We start from the raw sequence: 22,057 nt of genomic DNA, 5'->3' as shown, positions 1-22,057 counted from the left end.
TATATCTTTATTCTCACAAACCAAGTTACAGAAATGTATAGAGATATATAAATAATGATATCTGCCAGTCATCCAAAATAAATATTTCTGAAACTCGAAAGTAAGTTAAACTTTAAATAAACGATAATTTAATGCTTTTGGTGATTCCTGTTGGCTTAAGATGTGGAATAAAAGTATACTTTAAAATATAATTACTTGGACCAATAATCAAAGATATAAAATAATGGGTGAAAACTGTTAACTTTACTTCATTATTTATTTTGTTTAAAAAAAACCAGAATTCATACAGATGCAAAAATAACTTATTACCTGTTCTAATAAAAACAAACACTGGTCAATTAACAGTTGATTAAAAAATGTTTGTACAGTATAATCCTTTGTTTGCACAAGTTTTCCTTCTATTCCCACATGAAATTTTACCTTTTCTTACCAGATTTTTAAAAAGTGGGAATAGAGGGAATGAACCCATTTAAGTGCCAAGCCACTTTGACATTTTGTTTTTTTAACAATTATTTAATTTACTTTGATATTTTTTTGATAAATTTTGTTTACAAAGTTAGATTTTATACAATAGTTCAAGAAAAATACAAAATTATTTTTGTAGAAATAAGGGTTTTTTATTCAAAGAAAATAGTAAAAAAAAATGAATTGTGACTTTTTGTCCTGTGACTTTTTGTCCGCGACTTTTTGTCTGTGACTTTTTGTCCTGTGACTTTCTGTCCTACATTCTATTTCCAGTGGACAACAACAAATGGAAGTTTTTAACGACCTTGACTGGCTATACAGCACTTGCACGGTCGGTCCAGTGGACATATTTCATACTAGATAACTTATAGTAATTCTTTTTTATATATACGACAAAAATTTGTCCGATCTGATACACGTACCATTAATGTACAGAATTTTGAACAGCTTCATATATATGGCCTTATTATTGGTAATATACCATATTAGGCAGCAACCATTTGATTTTCTGGGGGGAGGGGGTGGGGGTTGCTATGTTTTTTTTTCTGTGCAAACTTTTTTTTCGCCTGCGGCGAAAAACAATCTATTTTTTTCGCGACAAGTCGAAAACAATTTTTTTCTTTCAATTTTACCATTACATATAGTGGCAGCTGAGGGTGAAACAAACAATTTTTTTTTCTCAGAATCAAAAACAAATTATTTTTTTCTCCAAAAACTGGAAACAAACTTTTTTTTCCAAAAAAAAACATAGCCCCCCCCCCCCCCCCCCCCCCCCCCCAGAAAATCAAATGGTTGCTGCCTTAGTGTCACTTATTGCTTAACGTGCTACCAAATTAAAATGAAGAAATAGGCTTAAACCGCATTTTTTAAAGATATTTTTTTTCAATCCCAAAATAGAGAAGGGGTATACAGACTAAAGTCCAGATGAGAAGATTAACTTACTTTTCTATATTAACAAGGATTTATTATTAAATTCATCAATTTATTTGAACATGGGAACCAAATAACGTCGTTACAGGTCTTCTTCTGACCGGCAATACAACCTTAGTAGAAGGATAGTGGAACGTCCATTGGGCTGTGCTCAGCCACATCCGAATGGGGGACCCTTGCAACAACCCTTCGAGTGGACTGTAGAAATACCGCAAAGGACCTCTTTAGTGCACTAAGAACAAAAAAGTGCACTAAGGACCTTGACACAAGGACCTATAACTAACATACGTCCTTGCTTGACATCAGTAATAACGTAATCTTTCATAGAAGACAGTTATGATTTATATTCTCTTTTTCACCAACTTGAAATTATACCACGCTAAACCGTTAGTTTATTCAACAACAACCATTAATCGGTACGTCTATAAACACTGCTAAGGACTCCTTAGTGCACTAAGGACTATACAATGCCACTAAGGACTAGAAGGAGAGCTGTTATATGTATTATTTTTAAATATTATGGTAGAGATAGATATTTAATGCATAGATTTAAAATTTTATAGAAAAATAATCATAAATAAAAAAGATATTTAACATTATTTAGACACGTGCCTGTTTTTCTTTGATATGCCGAAAATCAATAAACCAAATAACATAACAACAGTTACTTATCAAACAATCATGATCTTTTTATTTTAAGAAATTAACAATTGTATCGAAAAGATTTATGCTTAATATTTATAATTAAACGTCTTGTTCTTAATTAAAATGATTAAAAGGCCAAATAAGTCTGCTTTTGTTTTATTTATTTCCCGACAAATCTATTTGCCATAGGTGCACGACTTTGATGTGACCAACTAAGAAGTTAGAGTGTGGTCAGCTTGTTTATGTTAAAATGTTTATGTAAGAGTCACTAAGACAAAAAAGGAATAGAAATATTTATAAGTGTTTTGTTTTTATTTTAATTCAGACAAAGATGCGTGTATATACAAATGGCTTCAACTAAAATTATGAGTAAATTCCGAAAAAAAACATATAAATCATGATGATTGCTTTTCCACTTTTTAATTAATGCTATATATAATCAGAGACATATATACACATATATATGTATATATGTCTTTGATATAATAAATAAATAAATAAAATAAATATTTAATTTGATTATAATATACATAGTATACGAATTGCGATTGAATTGAGAAAACAAAAATCGACATTTTTATTCTAAAAGGAAAAGAAGGTTAAAAATTATCTAACGAACTTTAGTCAGATTAAGTTTCATTTTCAAATAAATAAAAGACTCACATTTTTTTTTTTATCGAATTGTCTGTTAAACATAAAAAAAATATTGTATGAAATAATTTATGAAATAATAACTATGTGGTATGTGCTTTACTCACTGTTGAAGGCCGTAGTGTGACTTATGATTATTTATTTCTGTGTCATTTTGTCTCTTGTGAAGAGTTGTCTCATATCTCCAATCATACCACATCTTCTTATTTATATTGGTTGCATTTAGTAAAAATTTATTCGTATTTGTCCTGAAATATATAGGTAAAAAATTTTCTTCATATGATATAAGTTTTGAAAATGAACCAAAAAACAACCGCATAAGATAATCTCTGCGCAAACAGGTGAGGAGCTGGGATCCACAAAGTATACCAGAATTTGTGAAAACGCTCCACGAACTAGTCAAGCTGGAGTTTGCCGTTAAGACTCGCACTGTACAGCCAAGGCAATTACCTGCTGTTTGGATACTTTAAGCGCCACTAATTGTTGTATCAATGCTGGCTTACAAAAAACATCTGATCAAAGAGATCGCCTTTTTAAAAAAAAATAACGAAAGACAATTAATCAATTAGTAACGATCAAGAGACAATTGTTTTTTGGATAAGGTTGATTGAACATGATGATTGGGAAATTCCGAATTTGCGATAAGCCGTTGGTCACGTGCCGAGTGGCACGCGCTGATTAAAAAGTTATTTAACTTCAAAATTACAACATCTATTGACACCAAACTTTATAAATGTGAGGTATATACTCATATCCTCTTACATCCATGTTCTTTGGGGTCTTATAACATCGTTTTAATGTCCTTAGTGTAAAAACTTACTTCCTAGTGCACTAAAAAGTCCTTTGCGGTATTTCTACACACCGCTAATGGGTCTGTATTAGTAGCCTTGTATAAGGCCAATTTTCTGTCCCTCCTTTTTCAGTGGCAGTCGAAATATTCCGACCGTATTACGGGCGGTCTCAATTACAAGACCTACCTCTCGTATTTATTGTTTATTTTGTTAATTTGTTAAGTAAGTAAGTAATGACTTTATTTACAGAGGGTGACTCAATTAGCTTTCGCTAATCTACCTTGAGGCCCTCACAAAGAACAAACAGTACAAATATTACAAAGCTTACAGTTTCTAACATATTATGTAAATGCACTATTCATACTAACTATAAACTGTCTGTAGAACAAGAGAAAAATAAATTCATTGATATATATATATACATAACATTCAAATCATTAGAACATTTGAGTAAGTTGTTATATAAATCATTTATAGACAAGAAATCAACACATTTTTGTTTAAAAGTGTCCAGGTTTTCACAACATTTTATTTCATTTGGTAGTTTATTCCAAAGTATAGATGAGGTATATGCAAAAGATTTCTTCATTGAATTTGTGTTCGGTCGTACAACAGCTAAATTATTATTTGCAGATGACCTTAGATTTCTACTATGTAGGTTAACAATTGGACAACAGAGTTCCTTTAAGTAATCAGGTGCTTTATCGTTTAGAATTTTATGAACAAGAATAAGTTTATGATATGAAATTCGAGATTTGAAATTCAACCACTTTAGCTCTTTAAATAAATTTATACTAGGTGTTAGTATTGGTGCATCAAGTATAATCTTTCTAGATTTAAAAAAGGCATTTGATCTCGTTAATCACACCATTCTCTGCCATAAATTACATTTATACAAAGTATCTTATCATTCAATAAAATGGTTCGAGTCGTACCTGTCTAATAGAAAACAAAAAGTGTGCTCTGGTAATACAGCCTCAGTATCTAAATGTATCAAATATGGGGTTCCCCAAGGATCCATTTTAGGTCCCCTTTTGTTTGTCTTATTCATAAATGACATGACTTTAGAAACCACTCATACAGCCATTGATATGTATGCTGATGATACAACACTTCATACATATGGAACAAATAAGGAAGAGATAGAAAGGAAACTAAATTACGATGCCAACACCATAAATAATTGGTGTCTGAACAGTAGGATGGTTATAAATCCCTTAAAACTACTTCTATGTTGATTGGAACAAATAAGAAACGGACTTTGCTAGGAAATGATATGAATATATGTATACAAGATAGCCCAATCACACCCGTTGAAATACAGAAACTTTTGGGTGTATATATTGACAAAAATTTGGACTGGAAATTTCAAATTGACTATGTATGTAAAAACTTAAGTTCTCGTATCGCACTGCGTTTTCTTCCTGAACATACATTATTTTTTTTAGCACTGTTTAGGCGCACCCGACATTAATCAGTATATTACAATAGGAAATGAGTATCTCCAACATTTACTTGTCTCTTGAAGAATCAATATTGAATTTCTTCCATCCGCACCAAACATGTATATTAATGATGTGATTTGTTAAATGTTGGAGTTTGGCAATATACAATCATAGTAATATAGCAATATACAACAGGCAGAAGATCTGAATTTGTAAATTGCACGGTATTTTGATATCACCTGATTAGGACGTGTCTCTCTGAAATTTTCTGATAAACTTACACACACATAACACAGGCAAATTCCTATATACCTTAATATTAAGGTATATAGGAAAAAAAATTTCTGAGACAGGTGCCTGTGACACATAATCTGCCTTTTAATCGTAAAGTTATGAGATCTATAGGAATATAGAGCTATAAGCCTAATTGCATGCAAGTCTTTACAAATTATATATTTTGGAATGCTATAGTTGTTTTTATAGACTACTAGTCATTTGGTAGGGTTTTTTTTTGGTTTTTTTTTTTACATGCAGATTGACTTGAGTGTGATATATTATGTATCTTTTGTGCTGTATAAAAAATAAGGAGATGTAAATATTTAAATGATTCGTAATGAGACAACTATCGACCAGAATTTAAAATACCTGATTTAAGAGTTGTGACTTTCTTACTTTCTTTATTCAGAGTGATCGTAAATTAATCAGATAAGCTGAAGGAGGGGTGGGGCTTCATACTAAAAGAAAAAAAATAGCACTAGCTTTTTGTGATAAATATATATAATACATTTACAGTACCAGACATAGATCATACGAGAAAATAAGCTCTTCAAAGCTCTGTCAGATCTAGATCCCGGCACTTTAACTGTTTCTTGACGCGTGCAAAAAAAAAATGCAGTACCGGGTTACAGGTGCTCATTGACAAGTTATCATCTTTCGATTAAATGATCTTTAAAATCTATATGGTCGTAAATTTTAAGTTATAAAATCTATTAAAATGTTAAGTGATCTAAAATGTTCTTTACTGATGAGTATTTTCGATTTTTCTGTATATGAGTCTAAGCCAGGTCGTCTAAAAGTATATTCATGTGTATTTGGCTACTGACTGCATAGTAAACTATTTATGTACCTATTCGGGGGGTCTGAGCGGGACGCGGGATTGTCGAGGTGGGTTTTTTGTAAGCGTGACACATGTTCAAGTCAGGGCCGTAGCGTAATGGAGGCAAATGAGGCAAATGCCTCACTTTTGAAACGACGACCAAACTTTTAAAGTGTCATTTTTTTTAAATTATGTATTTTACATTATCAATATTCGAGTTTCGCGTTTCAAATTATCTACCAGCACACTACTACATACAATATGTCCAATCTGCAGCAGCGATTGCAGCTTTTACCATAGCGATGAAGGTAAAAAAATAAGTGTTCCGAATACAAATCAAAATAAAAAATTGAAACAAATCTTAATGTCGTTACAAAACTGGTTGAAGATGGGTTCTTTAAAGAGAAAAAATATGAAAAGGTAACTCATGAGTATAAACACCCCCTATAAGTATGCTGGCTTATTACTTTCCTTGGTTCATTTTTAAATTGATAACGCAATAGTTATTAATCTTTACACTAAAATGATTCATTGGCCAAACATATAATAATTATTCATAAATAATTTACACAAAATCATGAAGCGCGTTTTCTATGGAAGTCTTTATTGTATAAGGCAATTCTTGATTTTTATTTATCTTAAATAAAAGAATGAAATATATTTTTGGTATTGTTTGAAAACATTATTTTTCGTGTTTCTTTTTCTGTTAATGATCAGCATTGTCTGGTTGTATGCAAGCGTGTTCAATTGATTCGAGTGCGGTAGGTCGTTGGTTCGAACCCTGGTAGGTCAAACCAATGACTTAAAAATTGGTAGAATAATGTGTCCAGGTATCGGTCTTCCAGCAGAATAATGTGTCCAGGTAAGTCTTCCAGCGGAATGTTTACAGACAACTTGTGCATCACTTGTGAGATTAGAACGTCAAAAATCCAGTTAAATAACTTTAATATTGAAACTTGATTTGTTACTTACTAGGCTAGTTAATAAAAAAAAAAACGCATTTCTGTTATATTTTTTATCTTTTACCATAGATGGTAATGCTGGAAAAAGCTTCCCCCGTTTCAGGCACCCGAACCACCCTAAAAAAAAGCCCCAAAATTTTTCGCCTCGTTCCGCTCGGCGAATGGCCTCACTTTAAACAGGCATGCCCTACGGCCTTGCAAGTCAAATTATTGTGCCGTGAAAACGGGAAATGAAGTTTAGCGGGACACGGGAAATTACAAAAATATCAGAATTGCTTACTTACCTTAGTGTAAGCGGGATGCGGGAATCTAAAAACTTTAAAAAAAATTAGTAACTAATCGGGATCCGTGAACAGAACCCCCAATGAGACCCCCATTAGTTGTGGCTTATTTTGGTCTTTTAAGTTAGTTTCTTTCCCCTACATTACTTGATCATTTTTGTAAAACAACAGCACTCGAGGTCTGACAGTATTTTACCAAGAAATGGACAAAGTATTCAAAAAGAAGGCTTAGAAAATTTAAATATTGGTATGCACACATACTAACCTGTCAGCACAGACAATTATATTTTTGTTAACGCGCCAAACTCATTTCTTCCACAGTGCGACAATCTTTACAATGTTGATGTTGGTGAAAACAATTATGACGTCTTGCAAGGCTAGTTTATTTCTGGAACGGCACGCTTTCCTCCGACGAAGCCGAAATGTGAAACCAAATCAACAAGAAGTCTAACTTTTATAATAGAACTGAAAATAAAATTGAAAATGGAAATGGGGAATGTGTCAAAGAGATAACAACCTGACCAAAGAGCAGATAACAGCCAAAGGTCACCAATGGGTCTTCAATGCAATGAGAAAATCCCACAACCTGAGGCTGGGGTGGATTCAGCCATTTAAAGGAGGGGTTCCTAACCCAGGACAAAAGGGGGGGTGGTGGTTCTAACTACATGTCCCCATTCAAATGCATTGATCGTCCAAAAAAAAAGGGGGGTTCCAACCCTCTGACCCCCCTGGATCCGTGCCTGTGAGGCATCGCCGCATGCTTTAGCTTGCCATTAAACAAAAATGTATACTAGTTGAGTGATAATGGACGTCACACTAAACTTCTCAATATAAAAAAAAGTAACTAAAATAAAAATCATACAACGGTCACAAAGGCCATAACTTCTGGCTCCTGACTTGGGAAAAGTGCAAAATGCAGTGGGGTTAAAAGCCCTTACTTTAAATTCCTGAAATTACAATTATATTAATCATCTTGCATCTTTGTCATGTTTGTGCATTTCTTAAAATTGGTCATATTAATAAATGCATGCAATATTTTCAGAAAATTTCAATATATAGGCTTTTAAAAGTCAATCTGGTGCATGATTATCATAATTATACTCGCACAATTAACACATGTGGTTCTCAAAACTAAGAGGTGTCTATGCTATTTATGACAACATTTTAATCAAGTATTTACAAAATATGTTTACTACTCTCATGACTCTATGATTTTTAGGTTTTTAAGCATAAATATAGTGGGTCATGATCTGCCTACTCTCACTGACTGACAGAGCACATGAATTCAACACTAGTTTTTGGGTGATGTTGGTGTTGCTTAGTGTTTTGTTTTGTTTTTCTTTTCTGCATCTTATGTTTTGCCTTGGCATTGTCAGTTTCTATTTGGTTTTTTTTTGTTATGTTAAATAACAAGAGAGAAAAGACAAAAAAAATACGTGAAAAAATTGGCTTAGTTCAGTAGATATTACAATGTATTAAGGACAGAGATAACAAATAGCTAAATAAGAAAAAGAAAATTCCTTTTCTACAGTCAATTGTCTGATAATCTAGAAGATGGCCTGATTTGCTAATTCTCCTGAATTCTAGCAGGTACTGTATTCCAACTTTTTTAATTCAACAAACCATGTCTTATATAGATAGTCTTGGAATTAGAATACATTAATCATAAAATTTTCATAAAACTTTGATGAATTATCTATTGATATAATTAAGCTCCTTTTTAATTTTTAAAGATTTTAAATTTGCAATTTAAAGTAAGGGATTTTATTCATAAAAGGGGTGATTTTTCCAGTATACTATTAATAATTCTTTGAGCAATTTTCATGAAACTTGGTGAATTATTTTTGTATAACATAATCATGATAATTTTCCTTTCAATTTTCAAAATTCTGATATATATATATATGTCATTGTACTATTGGGATTTGGATAGTCTCAAGAATGCTCTCACCAATTTTAATGAAACTTTGGTGAATCGTTTTTATATCTTGCATAAACTCCCTTTTCATTTTCATGACCCATAGTGGAGGGGTCATTAAGTTTAACACTTGATCGTCTGTCCGTCTGTCCCAAAGTTGTTTTTAGCTCACATGGCCCAAAGGGCCAAGTGAGCTTATGCCATCACTTGGTGTCCGTCGTCGTCCGTCGTCGTCTGTCGTCATAAACTATTTCAAGAATCTTCTCCTCTAAAACTACTAGGCCAAATACCTCCAAACTTTAACTGAATGTTCCTTAGGGTATCTAGTTTATAAATTGTATCCGAAGTTTTGATCTATCAACAAACATGGTCGCCATTGCTAAAAATAGAACATAGCGGTCAAATGCAGTTTTTGGCTTATAACTCAAAAACCTAAGCATTTAGAGCAAATCTGACATGGGTGTAAAATTGATTATCAGGTCAAGATCGATCTGCCCTGAAATTTTCAGATGAATCGGACAACCCATTGTTGGGTTGCTGCCCCTGAATTGGAAATTTTAAGGAAATTTTGCTGTTTTTGGTTATTATCATGAATATTATTATAGATAGAGATAAACTGTAAACAGCAATAATGTTCAGCAAAGTAAGACCTCAAAATAAGTCATCATTACCCAAATGGTCAGTTGACCCCTTTAGGAGTTATTGCCCTTTATAGTAAATTTTTAACCATTTTTCGTAAATCTTAGTTATCTTTTACAAAAATCTTCTCCTCTGAAACTACCTGGGCCAAATTGAACTAAACATGGCCACAACCATCATTGGGGTATGTAGTTTGAAAATTGTGTCCGGTGACCTGGCCAACCAACCAAAATGGCCGCCATGGCTAAAAATAGAACATAGGGGTAAAATGCAGTTTTTGGCTTATAACTCAAAAACCAAAGCATTTAGAGCAAATCTGACAGGGTTAAATTGTTAATCAGGTCAAGATCTATCTGCCCTGAAATTTTCAGATGAATTTGACAACCCATTGTTGGGTTGCTGCCCCTGAATTGGTAATTTTAAGGAAATTTTGCTGTTTTGGTTATTATCTTGAATATTATTATAGATAAAGATAAACTGTAAACAGCAATAATGTTCAGCAAAGTTAGATTTACAAATAAGTCATCATTACCGAAATGGTCAGTTGACCCCTTTAGGAGTTATTGCCCTTTATAGTCAATTTTTAACCATTTTTCGTAAATCTTAGTAATCTTTTACAAAAATCTTCTCCTCTGAAACTCCTGGGCCAAATTAATCCAAACTTGGCCACAATCATCTTTTGGGTATGCAGTTTGGAAAATATGTCCGGTGACTCGGCCATCCAAACAAGATGGCTGCCGCGGCTAAAAGTAGAACATAGGGGTAAAATGTCAAAAACCAAAGCATTAAGATCAAATCTGACTGTGGTTGAATTGTTTATCAGGTCAAAATCTATCTGCCCTAAAATATTCAGATGGATCGGACGACACGTTGCTAGGTTGCTGCCCCTGAATTGGTAATTTTAAGGACATTTTGCAGTTTTTAGCTCACCTTTCCTAAAAGGAAATGTGAGCTTTTCTCATCACTTGGCGTCCGTCGTCGTCGTCTGTCGTCGTTAACAATTTTACAAACATCTTCTCCTCTGAAACTACTGAATGAATTTGGATGAAACTTAGCATAATTGTTCCTTAGATTATCCTGCACAAAGTTTGTGCTTGATTTTTGATCTGTCAAAAAACATGGCCGCCGTTACTTAAAATAGAACATAGGGGTCAAATGCAGTTTTTGGCTTATATCTCAAAAGCTAAAGCATTTAAAGCAAATCTGACTGGGGTAAAATGTTAATTAGGTCAAGATCTATCAGCCTTGAAATTTTCAGATGAATCAAACAACCCATTGTTGGGTTGCTGCCACTTAATCGGTAATTTTAAGGAAATTTTGCAGTTTTTGGTCATTATCTTGAATATTATTATAGATAAAGATAAACTGTAAACAGCAAAAATGATCAGCAAAGTAAGATCTACAAATAAGTTAATATGACCAAAATTGTCAATTGACCCCTTAAGGGGTTATTGTCCTTTAATGACAATTTTTCACAATCTGTTCATCATATTTGCTAACTTTAAAAAATCTTCTCCTCTAAAACTACCCAACCAAATTCAACCAAACTTCATTTGAATGATCAGTAGGGTATATAAAATAAAGTTTGTGTTTTATTTTCTATTTCGTCAAAAAACATGGCCGAAGACATTGTTTACCAGGTGAGCGATTCAGGCTCTTGAGAGCCTCTTGTTTGTTCTCTTACAGTACTTTAGTTTGTCTCAACCAAATTTCATTAAACTTTTACAAAAGCTTGTTATCACAATACTCAGATCAAGTTTGAATTTTGGTGATGTCAGTGTTACTGTACTAGAGTTATGCCCCTTACAAATGGGAAAAAAAATGCTGAATTTTTGGTTTCCCGTTCTCTAAACTTTAGTTTGTCTCAACCAAATGTTATGAAACTTATACACAATCACCACAAAATACAGATTAAGTTTGAATTTTGGTAGTGTCTCTTTTACTATTCATGCTATTCTAGATTTATGTTTTTTTAAAAATGGAAAAATGATAAATTTTTCGTTTCCGTCCTCTAACTTGAGTTTACCTCAACCAAATTTATTAAACTTTAAAACAATACTTTTTACTACAAAATCAGATCAATTTCAAATTTTGGTAGTAAAACTTTTACCGTTCTTCAGTTATGTTCCTTTAAAACTTCGAATAATATGCAAGCTGGAGTATCATCCCCTATTGATCATGTATATTTTTGTACAAGATGCAGAGTTAAGGAACTTTAGTTGTTGGAAAGTTATTTAAAATCTGTCAAATTTCAAACTTTGGAAGGTTTTAGAAATGTATTTGTTAAAAAATCACAGCTTTAAACTTATAGTCATTTGAGATATCTCTAAATGGAGCCAAATTATCTTCATGTTTTATGTCAATGAATACCACTGTGTGTGCATGTCCTTTTTTTTTTTGGAGGGGGTTGGGGGGTCTTATTTGCGCAGTGCTCATAGTTTTTCTAGTTGATCATTAAAATTCATTTAAAGCATAAAGACCAGCTAAAAGGGCAACAAGCTTATCAAGCACTCATGGTACCGATTTTTATTAAACACACATTAATATACATCATGTACATTAAACAGCAAACAAAATATTGATGCAAGATGTCATTCCATAATAACTTTTACTCTTTTATGTATAGGACAAGAACTATAGAAGATACAGAGAAATTATAAACAGCAGTAATGATAGGCAATTTAAAATTTGCAGAAGCAATTTAACTAAACATAAATGGTAAGACCACTTTTATTTTTAAAAAAGTTATTGAACTTGAATGATGATTATCATGATTACTATAAAAATTAAAAGATGTGGTATTATGTTAAATATCAAAACTATTGATCATGGCTTTGAGAAAGCAATTGTAGGCCTGTGACGACCTTCAATAATGAGAAAATCCATACCCTATAGTCAAAGTAGGCAGCTATAAAAGACCCTCAAATGAAAAATTAAAACAATCCAAACTGTAAAACTAATTGCCTAGTTTATAACAAAACAAATTACAAAAAATAAATATGACCGGTATGAAACAAAAACAACAACCACTAAATTTTAGTGTAAGACTAAACTGACAAAAACTACAGGCTCTGAACTTTGGACAGGCACAATAGGAATATGGCAAGGCTATATAAAAATACGATGTGGCATGATTGCCAATAAGACAACTCTCCACCAGACAACCAATGATGTAAATTTCCTGCAAACACAGACTGGACTACTGTTAACCAACTAATTTTTCGTGAATACTTTATTTTGCGTTTTATACTTTCTAGTATATATCGCAGCTATTTATTTTTTGCATTTTACAAGTTTACTTAATGTATTTTAAAAAGAAAAGATTATACATATAAAAAACATTGGCGACGATTTATATGAGCGTTATATTTCTAAATGCGAAAATAAATTGCTTGTGATAATAAATCGCTCGCAAAATAAGTTGGTTTACAGTAAGCAAGAAATTTATACATTTCCCTTAATTGAAAAGACACAAAGTTAAGTACTCACAGTAACTGACAGCTTAAGTTAAAAATCCATAAAAACTAATGCATGTAATAAAAAACGGGTTTATAGCACTCAACCCTACCCTAACTTTAGACAGTGGTTTAACAGCTCAACACATATATTTAAAGAACAAACTGCCTCAACTTGAAAGATTGATAAATGCACAAAACCAACTAATATAAGAACTATAGACAAAAGCATTCACAAGTAAGAAAGGAAATATATTTAAAATGTTAATAAACATGACAAAATAAACTTATATTGCTGTTTCTCTCTCCATTTATAACATTTTATTTGTTTATTTTGTGTATTTATAGGTGATTAGACATCTTGGTTTTCATGATCAATAGGTCATTACTGAAGAGGAAACTTAAAGTTGAAATTTATCTACATAGTGCGCAATTGGATTAATCTGAACTGGAATGTGTGCTTTCCTGCAAAGAAGAAATAGGAAATTTCATCATAATCACATGATGATGGCCATAAACAAAATGGAGTGCTATCATAGATACACAAAAACACTATTGTAAAAAAGCAACAACATATATATTAGTCGAAAGAAAGGAGAAATGCAGAAAAAATACTATTTTGTTATTGAAAAAAGGAACACCAGTTTTATTCACTCATTTACATCGCTCCCTCATATCATATATACGACAGAAGATCATTGAAGAACAATTTGCAAAAATCTTTTCTCTTACAATGTCTTAGAATTGAAGGAAAATGTGTAGTGAATGGAATAATGTATTCATTGAATTCTTACGTAGTGGATTGAATAACTGTACACAAGCTGAAACAGTAGAAAATTTTAATTTAAAATAACAGGAAAAGTGTCTATTTTATTATTTAATCTGCAAATATAAACAAATTCTTAAGAACACCACAAATGGTATGACATTCAAATTGGTTGCTTATATTTAATGTATTGCATTGAAACAATTACAAAGAAAACAGAATCCTTTGCTACAAATTTTTTCTATAAATCAAAGTTAAAGTTATATAAAAAGTATGAACAATATCTAGACCTAAACAGTCAGACTGTATTAATTTTCAATGCCATTAAAATGTTGAGTCAAACATTTATTAAAAGTTTTAAATATCATTTGTATCAATTATTCAGTCTTTTAAAAATTATATTCATACTGTTTGTATACATGGTAATTTGGTATAGTGAAGAAATGTTAAACGCGTAAAAATAAGGTAAAACATTTCCTTAAGGGAAATTTGATGTTCAGAAATTTCCTTAGAGGAAAATTGAAGAACAATGATTTCCTTAGAGGAAATTTGTTGTCTTGAATTTTCCCTCAAGGAAAAGTGTTTGTCAAAAATTTCCTCACATGAAAAAGTATTTCCTCCAAGGAAAATTTGAAGCTACAAATTTCCTCACAGGAAAAAGTATTTCCTCAAAGGAAAATTTGAAGCCGCAAATTTCCTCACAGGAAATAGAATTTCCTCAAAGGAAAATTTGAAGCCGCAAATTTCCTCAAAGGAAAAAGAATTTCCTCAAAGGAAATAGAATTTCCTCAAAGGAAATATTTATGCAGTAAATTCCCTAAGGGAAATCTTTTTCCCTTGAGGAAAAAACAATTTCCCTTGAGGAAAAAACAATTTCCCTTGAGGAAAACTCTTTTTCCTTTAGGGAAATTTGATTTCCCTTGAGGAAAACTACTTTTCCTCTGAGGAAATTGTTGAAAAAAGGGGCATAACTTTTTCTACAGTGGTGCTAGAGCCAAAAAATTTTAGGACAAATATCAGGGAACTAATACCAACCAAGTTATCAACTTCATTTTGACTTAACTCCCAAAATGAAGGTGACAACTTTTGCACTCAGCGGAATTGCAAACTTGTCCCGGAGACTGTTTATATCTCTCTCCGTATCAACATAAACATGAGAAACACGAATGCGATTTAAATTTTAGCGCCGATTCAGTTAAATCACCGTTAGTACACTTAAGTTGTTTCCCTTTAATAAAATGGAAATTCCCACTGAAAACGAAAGTGATTTTACTGTGCTGATCAGAAACACAACAAAAAAATCCAGTTTTGCCTCAAAAGAACCTGGATAGGTAAGTTAAACAAACAATCATATCAAAAATAGAAAAGTCAAACTTCTAATGATAAGGATGAAAATACAAATTGTTTATTTACGTTGGTAACCAAGATAATAAAAAATGTAGGTTATGATTATTTAAATCCTACTTACAAAGGCGTATTGTGGTATATTTGAGATACGTGTACATGTAGCATACGGACTTTAATAAACCTTTAAGTTATATTCATTGCATCATTATAAAGAAAAGAAAATGAAAAAAAAATAAATGAACACGGTTACACTAAGGCTGTGTTCATCTAGTAATTTTCCCTTTTTATTTGCTTAGTTACCTTACTCGAAAAGCGACAGTGTCAATCTCTGAAAAATACAAATCATTGTTTTCAATAATAATCTTGATAGTTCTCTTTAACAAAGGCGTGAGGTGAATGGACCCCTTCCCCCTTTTTAATTCTTAATATTTCTGTTGATAAATTGCACTATTTTATGTTTTCTCACGATATAAGAATGACAGTAGTTTGCATATTTCTATATCGTTCTCATTGAATTTTTTTTTCAAAAGTTTAAAATAAATTCTTACTTGTCTTTTATGACGACTGTAATATATGATGTTTTATTTCCCCTCCTCAAGATGTATTTTTCTGTATAGTGTTTTTTTTTTATTATTTATTTATCTTGTGAAATAAATTAGTATTATCATAAACTACTATTCGTTCTAAGTAATTGATAAGATTTTTGGTACTCTCTAATTGTTTTACATTTAATTTCGACATGGTAATCAATAAATTTTGTTTTCTTGAATTCAAAACATTTAGATTACACATTTTTTTCTGCAGCTTTTCGGTCATTATCGCATAAGGAGTTTAGACAGTTCAGGCTGAACACTCATATCAAAAGAATAAAAATGTTTTGATATAATTTCCTTTGAAAAATTCAATAAGATGTACTACTATCCATGTCTACATTTAACAAGTAATCTTTATCGATCATTTGAGGTCAAAGAAGGCCGCCACAATTTTCATACTTTAGTGAATATCTTAACTACAGACGCTATATTTTTCTATTCTTACAGAATGGCGGACAGTAAATTCTGTGCTGGTTGTCAGCGCGGTGGTGAAGACATTACAGATGTAGCTTGGTGCAGTGATTGCAGAGAACTTGTATGTAAGGCGTGTTCCAGAGTTCACGAAAAGATGTCCCCACCTCACAAGGTAGTATCAATGAAAGAAATACAACAACTCAGTTCTTCACTCCTCAAATTGTCCGACAACTGCAAGAATCATCCAGATCAAAAGATAATACTGTACTGCTGTCAACATGACAAAGTAATCTGCAATTCATGTGTTCCGATATCACATCAACATTGCAAGTCTATCATTTCAATTGAAAAAGCTGCTAGAGGCGTGAAAGATGGCACTGCTATTTCTGATCTAGAGAGAAGGCTTTCCAACCTATGCCAAGTTACAGAGAACATACTGAGTCAAAATGAGACAACACTAGTTGATTTAGAAAAAAATCGAAACAAAATAAAGAATAGGGTGTCGGAGCTCAAGCAGAACATTATTGCTCATTTAGATAGGCTAGAAACAGAGATACATAAAGACATTGACTACAATTACAAAAACTGTACCGAGAGTGTGTCCCGGAGCAAAAAAAGCATCCAATCCAGCTCTGACTTGCTGGCTACATGGAAAAGTGATTTAAAATCACTGAAGCAACACACATCAGAAATCCAATTATTCCAGGTGGTAAAATGTCTTGATGCAAAAACTTACCAGAAAGAATTAGAAATCAGAGAAATCCTAACATCTACTGTTTCAATACTTAAATATAATCCGTCAGAATCTGAGTCGAACATCAGTAAACTAGTCCCAGACTTGGGTACAATAACGGTAGAAAATATCCAAGTCCAAATGCCTTTACTGGATATTGATCAACAAGGTCAATTTCTCGTTAGGGACGAAAGAAAGTTGTCACTGACACATTCATTCCCGACCACGAAATTAGGTAATGGAGTAACTACATGTATCTTTAGTGGATGCTTTATTCCTGATGATAGGTTACTACTCTGTCAATACAACGGCAAACAACTTATTGTTAGTAAACTTGATGGATCAAACTCTAGCGTGATTAATTTGGATTATGTACCAATCAATATATGCTTATATGACAAAAACCACGCTGTAGTATCTCTTCATGATATAGGTATCCAGATCATAGACCTGACATCATTGAAGCCTGGAAGGATTATTAAAGTTGAAGGATCCTGTACAGGAATCACCAGTGTAAAGGATAAGATCTGGGTAAAAAATAAACCTTACACTCTAACAATTGTGGATATCAATGGTAAAGTTATTAAAGTAATACAAACAACATTTGATCCTTTTAGGATCTGTGCCAATCAGGATGGTGATGTCTATTGTACTGACGACAATAGTGATAAAGTATTCTTAGTTTCTTCGGATGGAAAAGAACGTGAGATATACAACAGTCCTAACCTGAAAAGTGCTTTTGGTGTAGCTGTAGATTACCGTGGTGATGTGTATGTATCAGGACAAACATCAAAAAACATACATAAAATATCTAATGATGGACAGAAACATGACATTGTTTTGACAGCAGACGACGGGATAAATCGGCCGACTGGTTTATCGTACAACAATGAAACAAGAGAACTGTTAGTCATAAACAACGGTTATACATCTATCAATATTTATCAAACAAAATGAACACTGGCTGATGGAATTGATGATAAGAAAAAAGATAAACATTGAGTTTTCATATTCTAATGAAATGTAAATATACAAGGGTTAAACATACAATAGGGTTTATAATATTGCTTGACCCTTTTTCAGATTGAGCTTTATGGTGTAAACTTAACGTTACGAAAATGATCCAATAATATTTTATGAAAGTTACTATTTTAATCTGAATTCTAATGTATATGAGACCTTCACTGAAATATGACGAATTTAAAAATATAGAAAAATATATTAAAAGGATAAATGTGCTAGTTGTAAGTTAAGCAAGAGAAGGGCACTATAGCGGATGGGTATGCATATTTCGGTCACACATTCTATTTCAGCTCTTGAAAGATCAAAATTGTGATTAAGTTTTTTGGGGGATTTTTTTAATCAGACCAAATATAAAAAAAAAATACCTGAATGTTTCATAGGGAATCTAAATGTAGTTTGCAAATATTATCCAGGGACTTGTGTTATGTTGAAGGTTGAGTGATTCAACGGATTTTTTTTATGCCAAAAAGCTGTCTCGTGAACGTATATGTTGCATGTATATTGTAAATATCCTTTTACACAGTAAGTTTCGCACGTGTTGATGTGTGGTAAATCCGTTTAGTGGCATCTTTTAGTTAATTTGAAATCGCTATCACGACAAGGTTATTTGTAATAACGACTTGGTTTATGACCACTTACTGTGAAAGTACTTTTATTCGTGGGATACCAATTTTCGTGGTTTTCGTGGATGACTTTATCCACGAATTTAAGTGTCCAACGAAATAAAACAACCATTGTCCAAATGAAGACATGGAAAGATAACCATCGGTAAGTTTGACTACTGATATGATCTAGAGAATATATTGAATAACGCTAAATCTGAGATTACTTTATAATGGCAGTCATAGAACTACAACCGTATGCAAGGTTATACCCATTTTTCTTTAATAACCAAAACTACAACTTATTATCTTTTAATTCTCATAAAAAATATCTTTGATCGATAAAAGTCAGATTTCCGGTATTGATATGCTAGTATGATCATGGAAGTATTATATTTAGAAAAATTTAGAAAAAAAATTTAGTATAAAATTTAGAAAAAAATCCAACTTTTTGTGAACTAGTTTACAAAATAACCCTAAAAGAAATTTTGGATGCTATTAATAAACTAAAGAATAATAAAGCTGCAGGATTGGATGGTATTCCAAATGAGATATTAAAATCAGGGGGAAGTATATTTGCACCTGTTTTGCAGAAACTTTTTAATTTAGTATTCTGTTCTGGAAAATACCCTCGCCAATGGGCATTATCTTATTTATGTCCAATTTTTAAAGCAGGGAGTCCTAGTAAACCTGAAAATTACAGAGGCATAGCAATAAATTCATGCCTTGGAAAATTATTTAACAGTATTCTTAACAAAAGACTTGACATTCATCTTGATAAAAATAATATAATTCATCCATGTCAGATTGGTTTTTCAAAAAAGAGTAGAACATCTGATCATATGTTTGTTTTAAAAACCATATTAGACAAATATACCAACAAAAAAGGGGGAAATCTATGCTTGCTTTGTGGACTTTAAAAAGGCTTTCGACAGGGTCATACACTGTGGTATTAAATATAAATTATAGGAAAATAACATATCTGGAAAATTTTATACTATTTTAAAAGATATGTACAGCAAGAATGAAATGTCTGTGAAAGTTGGCAATATATTAACACCATCTTTCAGTTTACTAGTTGGGGTAAGACAAGGGGATGTTCTAAGTCCAAACTTATTTAAGCTTTTCATTAATGATCTGCCTCCAAAATTTGAGCCAAGTCCAGATGCTGTTGATATCAATGGGCGTAGAATTGATTGTCTTATGTACGCTGATGACATTATTGTATTATCAAACACTAAAAAAGGTCTTCAAAACCGACTTGATATGTTGCATACTTATTGTATTGACTGGTGTCTAGATGTAAACTTGTCCAAACCAAAAGTTTTAACTTTTAACAAGCCTGGAAATTTTTTTGAAGGAATCATTTTATTTAGATAAAGAGGCTATAGAATGTGTTAATAAATGTAAATATTTAGGGATAGTCTTTACTTCTAGTGGTCTTTTTCAACAGGGGAAAGAAGAGCTATTCAAAAAATTGTTAAAGGCAAAATTTAAATTACAAAAATCCATGTCAGCTTGTAATCCAAGAACTGATACTGCAATTCATTTATATGATCACACAATAAAACCAATTTTATTATATTGTAGTGAAATTTGGGGTTCATTTAAAATGAACTCTGCTGCTTGCAAGAAAAAAAGTGATTATCTATTTGAATTAATCTACATAAATGTTTATTTGGAAAATCACATTTCAGATATTTAAAGTATATTCTTGGTGTAAATAAGAAAGCCTCAAATTTAGCAGTGTTATCAGAGGTTGCAAGATTTCCTCTTTATTTTTCTGTCATTATATCTATGGTAAAATATGTACACAGGCTTAACAAGTTGGACAAAGGATTACTTTATGATGCTTATGAATGTTATAAAATTTTAGATACAGAAAACATTAATTGTTGGTATTCATCTATGAAATATGTACTTCAATCACTTGATATACAAAATTTAGATACAAAGCTCAATAAATTAATTATTAATTATTTGTAAAATGTAAACTTTGTAATAGTTTTAAAACATTTTGGTTAGTCAAAAGATCTGAAACCTTATTACAAGGTAATAGTAAATTAGAAAATTATTTCAACCTCAAGACTGACTTTGTAAAGGAGGCTTATTTATCAATTAAAGATTTTAGTATAAGAAGAGCTATATGTAAAATGAGAATAAGTGCTCATGATCTTAGAATTGAAAAAAGATAGATATAGTAAAAAATACATAGAGAACTCAACGTCTATGTCATCACTGCTTAAATCACTTGGATCAAATTCTATTGAAGATGAGACTCATTTTACAGTAAATTGTCCATTATATGATGAACAGAGGAAATTATTATTTGATGAAGTTATCACTTTTTGTACTAATTTTAAAGAACTACCTAATGATAAGAAATATTTCTGGCTGTTCACAAATGAGCATTTACCAACTCTCATGTGCCTAGGAAATTACATTATTAAAGGTTTAGAAACAAGATCCAGATGTAAACAAAATATATGAAGTAATTTAAATATTTTATTGTTATAAGATTTAATATAATAGTTATATAAAACACATGTTGTGTTAGGCTCTGATCCTGTCCATAACGTTATAGTATGGTATTAGTTTTCTGTTTTGCTTTTTCCAATCATATTGTGTTGTAAAATGATGCCCTTTATGGGTTCTTGATTAGATTAATAAAATTCTTATCTTATCTTATCTTATCTTATTGACGGGCGTATGACATTTGCGCCGATTTTGAAAATTTTCATTCTTTCAATTGCGCAGATTTATTTTTTCATTTGCGCCGATTTTATTTTTTCTCCTAATTGGACAGGTAAGTTACAGGTAAGTTAATACTTTTACATGGGCTGAGCACAGAGTATAAAGACAAATTAAGCATCATTGGTAAATGGCTATTCCATTTTTTCGGGTTACCATTCCTTCCCCCAAATGAAATCAATGACTGCTTCACGTTTGACAATATGTCTGACGCTCCTTCTGATGACAAATGTCACATTCTTAGCCTACAGACTAAGTACATATATATGCACACTGTAACGCTATCCACCTCATTTCTAAGCATCTGCACCCCAACTCATATGTTTTTATACGACCGCAAAATTTGAAAATTTTTTCGTCGTATATTGCTATCACGTTGGCGTCGTCGTCTGCGTCGTCTTCGTCGTCGTCGTCGTCGTCGTCCGAATACTTTTAGTTTTCGCACTCTAACTTTAGTAAAAGTGAATAGAAATCTATGAAATTTTAACACAAGGTTTATGACCACAAAAGGAAGGTTGGGATTGATTTTGGGAGTTTTGGTCCCAACATT

The 22,057-nt window shown here is 32.0% G+C and overlaps 2 long non-coding RNA genes across 2 annotated transcripts; both read left to right on the top strand.

Annotated features, from left to right (window-relative positions):
* The first annotated feature begins 7,203 nt into the window (after positions 1–7,203).
* Positions 7,204–14,330, top strand: LOC143058739 (uncharacterized). The gene is made up of 3 exons (XR_012973215.1): positions 7,204–7,513; positions 12,450–12,541; positions 13,627–14,330. It is a non-coding gene; the product is annotated as an uncharacterized LOC143058739 (long non-coding RNA).
* A 941-nt stretch (positions 14,331–15,271) lies between these two features.
* On the top strand, positions 15,272–21,439 carry LOC143058381 (uncharacterized). Its single transcript, XR_012973036.1, has 2 exons — positions 15,272–15,375; positions 16,432–21,439. It is a non-coding gene; the product is annotated as an uncharacterized LOC143058381 (long non-coding RNA).
* The last annotated feature ends 618 nt before the right edge of the window (positions 21,440–22,057 follow it).

This window comes from Mytilus galloprovincialis, chromosome 14 (assembly GCF_965363235.1).
Source record: "Mytilus galloprovincialis chromosome 14, xbMytGall1.hap1.1, whole genome shotgun sequence".
NCBI lineage: Eukaryota > Metazoa > Mollusca > Bivalvia > Mytilida > Mytilidae > Mytilus > Mytilus galloprovincialis.
Note: the sequence above shows the minus strand (reverse complement) of the source record. Positions and strands in the feature narration are given on the sequence as shown.